This window comes from Rousettus aegyptiacus, unplaced genomic scaffold (genome assembly GCF_014176215.1).
Source record: "Rousettus aegyptiacus isolate mRouAeg1 unplaced genomic scaffold, mRouAeg1.p scaffold_m13_p_4, whole genome shotgun sequence".
NCBI lineage: Eukaryota > Metazoa > Chordata > Mammalia > Chiroptera > Pteropodidae > Rousettus > Rousettus aegyptiacus.
Window position 1 is genome coordinate 145,663,274 of NW_023416307.1, and position 9,803 is coordinate 145,673,076.

Below are 9,803 nucleotides of genomic sequence, written 5' to 3' on the forward strand. Positions count from 1 at the left end.
TTTCAAGGACAACCCCTCAAGCAAATTCCCTTCATGGGGGCTGGGCCTGAATGGGTTGAGCCAGATGCTGAGACACAGGGAGGACTTGACATTCTATGATGCCAAATGCCCCTAGCAGGCATGGCACATCTTTCTTTCTGGGGTGCAGAGGTGCTTCCTCACTTCCTTGGCCTCATTTTGAACTTTCTCAGAGATGTGAATACGTTCAAGAAAATTAGAGCAGATGAGGGTGTTGGAAGTGGAAATGGAGTGTTGGGTGGATTTGAGAGATATTTAGGAATTAAAATGGACTATATTGCATCCATGGCCATGCCACCCTGAACAAGCTCGGTCCCATATGATCTTGGAAGCTAAGCAGGGTCGGGCCTGGTTAGTATTTAGATGGGAGATCACCTAGGAAGACCAGGTGCTGTAGGTGCAAAAAATAAAAGATAAGGGATTGTAAACTGACAAGGTCCTTGCAATCTGTGAGGTCAACCAAGGGTTGCCTTGCCTAAAAAAATAAAATAAAATAGTAAAATAAAATAAAATAAAATAAAATAAAATAAAATAAAATAAAATGGACTGTATTCTGTATGAGGGTGATGAAGAAGGTTCTTTCTGAGCTAGTGCCCAGGTTTATTTAGAATAAAAAGGTGGCTGATGGTGCCATTTTGTGAGATGAGGAATGCAGTAAAAGTAATGGATAGCCATGACCGCCTTCACTGACTGCATGTCCATAAGTCATTAGCCATCTTGATGTACTGTTTTCTCAAGAATAACCACCTTAAATGGTTCTTGACAGGAGCATACAGGGAAGGCTGGCAGCTCCAAGTGTTCACAAACAGGAAATTATTTGCAGCCTCAAAGAATACCCCCTGGAATACCAAGATGGGCTTCTGTTCCCAGCCCTGGGCTGCTGAGCTCAAACCACTGAGACATCATTGATGTGAACAAATAAAGAGCAAATTAACATGCTCTGGAATAAATGATTGGATTCCCTTCAGACTCGACCACTTCTGTTTCCTGAAAACTCCATTTATTTTTGGTCTGAGAGAGTGCATGTCTCTGAGGTACCAATTTCTCTAATGACCAACACCCAGGGGAAGAGGTGAAACCCTTCAGGCTCCAGGAAGAGCCCAGTGGTAACTCATGTGTGCCTGAGCCCAAATCTTGGAACCCGAATCCAGCCTCAGCCCCTCACAAAGCTATCTAGGTAGCCAGCTGCAGATAGAAATCCTGGTTCCAGGCAGCTGTGGGCAGCCTGGGAGGGTGCCGCTCCTCAGGCAGGATCTGGTGGAAGACCAAGAATCTCCACCTCCCATGGCCAAGGCTACCAGTGCCTTGGATTACATGTTCCGTGGCTGCCTGTGGTCTAGGTAAGAGGGGCTATTAGTGCAGAAAGAACAGATTTGGGCCCTGGCATATACTCACTTCCTTCCTTCCACATAAAGAAATTTTTGCCAAGAAATGAGATATTTTTAGATAAATGTGTATTTTTTTAGAGTATAGCCTTTAAAGTATCTTTTATTTTAGTTGTTTTTGAAAGAACTGGTATGATGTGATTTCTATCTTTTGAAAGAGTGCTCTAAGATCTATTTAGCCTTAAATATCTTTTATTATGGAAAATTTCAAGCATATACAAAAATGAGAGAATCGTATAATAAACCCTGTGATTCCAATAGCCAGAGACAATAATGACCAATTCATGACCAACCTTGTTTGGGCTATATGCCTCACTTCCTTCTCCCCCAGATTATTTCAGTCCACCCTATTCATGCTGATCTAAGGTCATCACTGACAGTATCTTTGTAGTACACATCCCCCTTCAGTGTGTTTTTCTTTCATATTTGTATCTTTTCCTTTATGAAAACTCTCCATGGTTTGTTTCCTGTAGTCTAGTCTGGAAAGGTAGATAGCTAGGGTCCTTAAAATTCTGTTAAGTAAGAGCACACAGGATTTGGGAAAGCCTTTCCATCCTGGATTTTAATTCTGGGTTTATCTTGGGTAGTCACAGGCTGTTACGGGAGGACTGGGGTTTAAGACTTTTCACCTTTGAAAAATGGGAGTGCTGTGGCAGCACTCTCTTTTTTTCTTGAAAATGAAGTCATTACTAATAGATGTAAAGAAATGGAAAAATATTCATTTTTGAGAATTTTGAGACAGAAACAAGGAATTCCAAGGATAATTGCGGTGTCATTTGTTTTATGAGTATGATGGAACTTGTCTTGTTTGAGATTCAGCACCATCTTCTGTGGCTTCACTCAGGAGCCATTTTGAGGAATTGTATTCGGTTTTGCATCAGATGACTCTAGACTTCCGCTTTTCTTCCACCTTTTGCTCCCTATTTGCTATCTTTCTGGATTACTTGGTTGTCTGCTGTCTCCGCTGTTTGCAGTGCTTCTGCATTTATAACATAGAGCGGGACTGTAAGTTGCTGGGTCAACCAGATTACCAGACCTGTCATATCAGTAACCTATCAGTGTGTGTGAAATTGAATCTCTTAACCCCCATTTTTCAGCGTGAGAATTCTCTGTGCTCAGAGATGTGTGCCCAATGACAGGCTCTAAGGACAAAGGTACAGACAAGGTTTGTGCACCTGGAAGTGCAGTGGGGTAGATCCATAAATCAAGTCATGATGATGCAAAGGGAACAGCTTAGGTATCCTGCAGAAACTCTTGGTGCCTTGCAGTCCACAGGGGCTACCCTCACCTTCCAGCACCTTCTAGCGCCTTCTAGCTCCCTCTGCATGGTGTGTCACTCCCTGGAATGTATGGGGATTAAGTAAGTGGATCCTAAGGAGCAAGCATTCTGGGCATTTGAGCAAAGTTTCAACCGTCTGAACTTTAATTGAATAAACTAGGATGTGGAAGCTGTTTTACTCACTTTCTCTTCTTTATTTCTCTTAATCTCTGCCTTCAGCAGTTTCTTTTAAAACGTTATCAGCCTTTCACAAATGTTTGGCAAAAACATTTCCTTCAGGATAAAATCCCAAAGGCATGTCATCAATCCTTGAATATTGAGAATGCTCTAAATGGGCTTTTCTGGTGAACAAAGCCACCCTTATTTTATGTAATTACCTGCAGTTCCTGAAGAAAGGAGCATGGCGAGGAGGAGGCCTGGCAAAAGGTGGAGTTACTATTACAACAAACACCTTATAGCGCGGCATATTTATGAAGTGTTTTGTCAAGTTTGGGACGGGAGTGGCAAGGCAGCACCCTATTTTTCAGACGAGAAATGTGAGATAGAGATTTAGGAGTTCGGCCTTGCTTTTTTTCATCTTAATGTTTATCTTTGTGTCCTCTTTTCCTGGCCTGCCTTGCCCCAGACTTCTTATCCTCTCTGTCTTCCCCACCCCTTTCCTTTTTTACTGTCACTATCTAGGCTTCCACTTCCCACCCTGGACTCAATTTTCTACCACAGATCTGCTGTGTTCAGCTATTTCTCTCTCTCTCTCCATCTTCCTCAGATCTCTTCAGACCCATAAACTTTCAGGGTCTAAAACTGTGTCTTTTCAGGTTGAGAACATGGTTATTTTCCTATGTCGGAGCCCTTGTACAAGAGAAAGAGGTGGACTGAAGGATTTCTTGGTCTTTCAGCTCTATCTTGACTTAAAATAGAATGGATCTTACCAGCAGGTGCTGACCGAGGGTCTGTAAAGTACCAGGTGTCCTGACTGCAAAGGCATCACTTTCCTAGGCTGTGCGTGTGCACGAAACCCCAAGGAGGGGCCTGTGGTGGTCATGGTGGGTGGGCAGAGAATGCCTCTCAGGCAGCTGACCCAGTGTCTGAGAGCAAGGCTGAATGCGGGGCTATCCCAGGCAATGAGAGCAAGTTCTGACCCTGAATGACATGCCAGTAGGTACCTCTGAGTGGGCATGTGATAATGGCACAAAGTTGGGTGGTCACAGCTATCTCCCCTTTTCTTTCATTTTCCTATTCCTAATCCTCTCAAATGGAAAACAATGGGTACAGGTAATGAAGACCCAGGGGACATCCTGACCCAGTGCTGAGACTGAGGAGGGTCCCCCATGCTGCCCTTAGAAGGGGATAACCAAAGAGCTCACGGATGGGAATCGTGCCTTTTCTCTTGGAAGTGATGTCGGCGGTTCTGGGAGCTGTCCTCCAATGTTTTTTGAATTCCTTATTTATCTTTGTGTTGATCTGTAATGTACTTTTGAGTATTCCTCCTGTGGTAGGCACAATGCTATGGGCCTTCCAAGTCCTCAATGCAAGCCTCTAGTAGGAACCATTATAATCTGTACTTTGCAGAAGGGTAAACTGAGGTGCAGCACTGTGCTGTCTTCTAAGTGTTGCCCAGCCGGTGGGTGCCAGAGCTGAGAGTCCACCTTCTGGCCCATGAATTGGAGCAGCTCTTGCCACTATCCCTTTTCGAAGCCTGGACTGGACCATGAACAGGTGAGAAGCTGGGATTAAAGCTGAGGAGCTGAGGGTCAACTCTGCTGACACTGTGGGTGGCCTCGTTTTTTTTCTCATCCCTGTTATTTCTGCTCCATAGGGAGTTAGTTCTTCTGCAGTCCCTTGACTCTGCAGTTCATTCCAGAGGTGAGCACCTCTTCTCAGGTGGGCACTTCCTCTTGGAGCCTTCTTAGATCAGATTGGCTGGCCCCAAATTTCCGTTTGACTTTGTTCTTTCATCTCACCAGCTTCTGTAGGCAAAATTGTGGTTTCATCAGCCACAAGCTGTGGATCATGGCCTCTTATCCCCCTGGTGATATGACGAATGGGGGAGGGTGGGATTTTTTTTTAAGGAAAGAAGTGTGAAGCATGCCATGCAGGCATTCTTAGTTGTGCTGGCAGAAACTCATGAAACTCAGAAAAAGAAATGAGTGAGGCCCATGCCGCTTGTGGCTACTGGCTTACTGATGGCCCAGGGTGTGCTCAGGACAAACCAGACATGGGCTTTTCCAGGTACAGGGGAGGAAGGTTTTGTGGGAAACGTTTTGTAAATTGGAACTCTGGCGTGCAGGCTTCAGAGCTCTTTGCCGAACCTCTGTGGGGTATCCAGATCTAGGGGACCTGCTATATAGGTGGGAGTTTTCTGGTTGCCGGTGATGGGATACTGGCAGGGCCGGGATATGTGTGTGTGTGTGTGTGTGTGTGTGTGTGTGTGTGTGTGTGTGTGTGTGTATACACACATACTTTTGTCTAAGGGGGTTTGCTAAAACTAGTCACCTGACCGACTTTGGTACCTGCTGGCTGTGAGCCCCTGGGTATCTGAGGATAGTAGCCTGTAGCTTTGTAAATACAGGCGGTGACTCACCAGGGTTGCAGTTCTGGAGGCTGTGTGATTCATTATAGCTGCATGCTCTGTTGGTTTAGAGAACAACATAATCTTCACTTTTGAACACCTATTTGTATCCCGTATATCACAGATTCAGTACTTAGAGAAGATGGGTGGTAAGTTTGGTTCACTAATTATCTTATAAAATAAATGCTCTATATCACTTTAACACTTTTAACATTTAACTACAGATCTTTTAACATTTTCATACTTGTACTTTGCTTCTGCTCAAGTGTTTGTTTTAACTTCACCCTAAAGGGTTAAAAGAACATCTCTTTCAAGTAAGGCAGTACTGCTCTTCGCCCCTTTGTATTCGAGGTCCCCCCAACCCTTTCTTTCTGTGACATAATCGAGAATGCATTTTATAGCCAAGATGTTTTTCTTGTCCATCTGAGGAAAGAAGCCTGTGTGTACATTCAGAGTTAAAAGAATAAAACTCTGAAATCTGGTACAATGCAGAAACACGAGTTCTAATATGGGCAGTTTTCAGCCTGAACAAGATACTCCCAATAATAGAGACCCAAAGATAAACTGCATTTACACTAGAACTAGATCTCAGATGTTAATTGCTTATAAAAGTACCCTCCCACCCCCCCAAGCCGGCCATCTCCTTAGCTAATTTGGTGTACTTCCTGCCCATTGTAGCCATTTACCAAATAAGAACAATTAGGCAGCAGAAACAATTTTCAAGACACATACAAATCATGTCTGGATTAAGTTTAGATCATCTAAGTTAGTACTTTTCCTTCATTATAGTTTGTAAACATGGTTTCCTAGTTCAGGTGAATGGAACAAGTTACGGATTTATCACCTTGGGGATCCATTAAGTCCATCACCTGATCATACAGCCTAACTCTGGTTCATCGTCTCCCAGCTGTGTGTGTTGGCACCTAGGGGACCAAGTGAGGATGGATGGTTGAAGGGGCACAGTTCAATCCCTCTTTTGGGAGAGCAATTCAGAACTGTGGGATAGCTCACACCCTTTCTGTATATTAGAGGGAATAATGCATCCATCCATGTATTGAAGCATCCATCCATGCACCCATACATCTGTGCATCCATCTATCCATCCATCCATCCATCCACGTACCCACACACCTACCCACACACCTATGCAGCAAACATTTGAGGGCACCATAATGAGCTGGAAGTTCACAGTCTGATGAAGGAGCCAATAGTCCCAGAGTGTTGAAAGAAGTTTATTTTGAGCAGACTGCTGGACAATCAGATAAGTTGAATGGGAGGATATAATTTACGTTAAAAGACATCATGAGCGAATTCTAGAAGTTTTAAAATGAGGTTTAGTGTATATACAGTAAAACGAAGTCTTACATGTACAGCTTGATAACTTTTTACAAGTGTATATGCACCCATGTGACCATTGGAACACTTTCATCTTCCCAGAAAATACCTTTCTGGTCAATGCTCACCTCCCGAAATAAGCACTATTCTGACTTGTTACCAAAATCAGTTTTGCCTGACCTCGTAGTTCATAGAAATGGTGTCATACAATATGCACTTTTTTGGATGTGACTTCTTCCACTTGTCATAACGTCTGTGAGATTATTCCATATTGTTGTGTATGTCAGTGGCTTGTCCTGTTTCATTGATAAGCAGTATTCCATTGTACGAATGTGCCACTATTTGTTTATCCCTTCTGTTGATAGACCCTTGGATTTTTCTAGTTTGAGCTATTTAGACTAATGCTGCAATGAACATTTATGTACAAGTGTTTTTGTGGACACAAGAACTCATTTTAAAATGGATGAAACATAGGAAGATAAAGAAAGTCAACAGATTTTTAGTTATTTGACGTAATAAACCCTTTATGACAGAGAGAGAGAGAAATCCAAGGCTGACCGGATTTTCAGACAGGATAAATGTGTCCCCTCTGAGATGCATGATCTCATTGGAATGTGTTCATCACATGAGGTCGTGTGAGGAGATTAATTAATCACCATGCCTCCAGCTCAGTCACAGATTTCCCGGCAAGAAGGGAGGCTTGCAATGGACTCCACTTTTGATTTGTTGGGGAATCAGAGACCCTTGGAGTAAAGAGATCTCATCTTCGGGGTTGAAGTGGGGGACGATAGGCTACACACTCTTGGTGTGTAAGTGCAGGGGGCTGAACCTTCCTATTGGTTCCGATTCCAGTTTCCCAGTGATAGTTAAGGCAGAGAAGGTGATGGTGCGCCCTACTCCCAGTTGTTGGAGTTCGCTGTCAGCAGATTTTCCAGTGACCAGGGCTGTCATCTCCCCAGCTGTGTGTTTGTAGCAACGCAGAAGGCCAGTGCCTTGTGACAGACAGTTTAATCTTACCTGCCTGCTGTGAGGTACACTCACCATCCCAGAGAATTGCAAAGTATAAATTGTCTCTTAACACTGATAAACAGTAAGGAGGAGGAAGAAGCCCTGACAAAATATTACAACTTAATTGTATTTCTCAGCTGGGCTCAGGAAATCTGCTTTCTCCATAGGCTAATGCTATTTACCAAGTCTCCTAGGCCCACAATAATTATTTCTTTAACCCTTGATGGGACAGCACCTTAGCATAGATGGGACGGCACTGCCAGGGAAGCTTAATGAGGCCATCCCAGGTGCTCAGGCTGGGGAGATTTGCCTTCATTAGGTGCATGAATCACTGTGACTTCTGGCTTCCAGCTGAGAGTTGGGTGGGAGGACTGACTACCTCTGAGAATACAGGCTGCTGGGAAAGGGGGTGGAAATGAGGAAGTAAAACTCTGCTGGCCTGGTTTTCTAGTGCACAGGTGTTTGCAATTCTAAATAAATGTGCAGTGTCAGTACTCAGCAGCTTATCAGCTGAGTCTTAAAATGAGGGCTGAGCAGGGAAATAAGATTGGCCCTCTCTGAGCACTTGTCATTGTGTTGGATGGACCCAAATTCAGACCTAATTACAAAAAATGATAGCCTAAAATAACTAAGTTTGGAAGTGCAGAGATACGGGGGGTGGCCCCCTGTCTGAAATATTGTGTGGTTTGAAAATTCCTCTCCATGGAATCTGGAAGCTCACTACTGTGGGCGTTGTTGCTTTTTCCCTTTGAGAGGTGTCTCCATGCTTTCTGGAAAGCTTTGAAAAGAACTGTTTTGAATATTCATTCAGAAAGAGAGGCCAGAGTCTATGGCCATGCAAATCTGAACAAGCCCAATCCCATCTGATCTCGGGAGCTAAGCAGAGTCGGGCCTGGTTAGTACTTGGATGGGAGACCACCTAGGAAGAACAGGTGCTGTAGGCGTAAAAAATAAAAAAAAAAATAAGGGATTGTAAGCTGATACGGTTCTTGCAATCTGTGGGATCAACCAAGGGTTGCCTCGCTTAAAAATAAATAAATAAATAAAACAAAAACAATAAAACAAAAAAAGAGACCAGGGACCCAAGGTAGCAAAAGCCTTTCCTCTTCACAGAACAGTGTGCATCAGTGGCTCACAGAGGCCCGCCTGGTGGTCTTGGCAAGTGATGGCTGCTTGTTTCACCTGCATTTGTCGGTCTGTTCATTTGTCTACTTTTGCTGTCACACACTTAGACTAAAACCCTAAGTCCTAATTAGACTGGGTTGATTAGTGTCCTTCCCAAAATTGATGTCCTTCCCTGAACCTCAGAGCGTGACCTTATTTGGAAGTAGGGTCACTGTAGTGCCATTAGTAAAGTTAAGATGAAGTCATACAGAGTAGAGTGGGCCCTTCATCCAATGTGACCGAGGTTCTTATAAGGAGACATATATACAGAGGGAAGACACCTATGTGATGACAGAGGCCGAGACTGGAGTGATACTTCTACAAGGCAAAGAATGCCACGGATGGCTGGCAACTTCTGGAAGCAAGAAGAGAGCCATGGGACAGATGCTCCTTCTGAGCCCCCAAGAAGAAGCCAACCCCTTCGAACCTGGTTTTTGAATGTCTGGTCTCCTGAACTGTGAAGGAATCAATTTCTTGTGTTTTAAGTACCCAGTTTGTGGTGCTTTGTTACCACAGCCCTAGGGAACACTCATCATGGTTTGCAAAGCTCCTGGATGTTTCTCCGGCCTCATTTCTTACTATTCTCCTCTGGTTCCCCTGGCCTAGCATACATGTTGAACACACTTGGTCCTCAGCCTTTGTATTTGCTGTCTCCTTTGCCTGAAATATTCTTTCTAGATAGTTCCATGACGTGCTGTCATACTTTATTCAGTTCTCTGCTTAAATATCACCTCTTCAGAGAGATCTGCTCTGGATATCTTATCTCCTCCATCACTATTCCCTTAGTCTGCTTTTATTTCCTTCCTAGCGTGTATCACTCACTAATAGACATTACAGTGTATATACGTGTGTTTTTTTTTCCAGCTTCCCCAACCAGACCAAGCTCTAAGAGAGCAGGGGCTTTGTCATGTTTATTTCTGTGTATCTCAGTCATTTTTGGCAAAAAGTAAGTTCTCAAAAGATATTTATTGTTAATATTATCCTGAGCTAGGAAACCAAAACCAAACCCAGATCCTGTGCTCACGGGGCTCGTATTCTAGTAGCT

General features: G+C 43.7%; 2 pseudogenes; both read left to right on the top strand.

The window, feature by feature from the left end:
* Positions 1 to 299: 299 nt before the first annotated feature.
* Positions 300 to 418, top strand: LOC118602626 (annotated as a pseudogene).
* An 8,001-nt stretch (positions 419 to 8,419) lies between these two features.
* Positions 8,420 to 8,538, top strand: LOC118602614 (annotated as a pseudogene).
* The last annotated feature ends 1,265 nt before the right edge of the window (positions 8,539 to 9,803 follow it).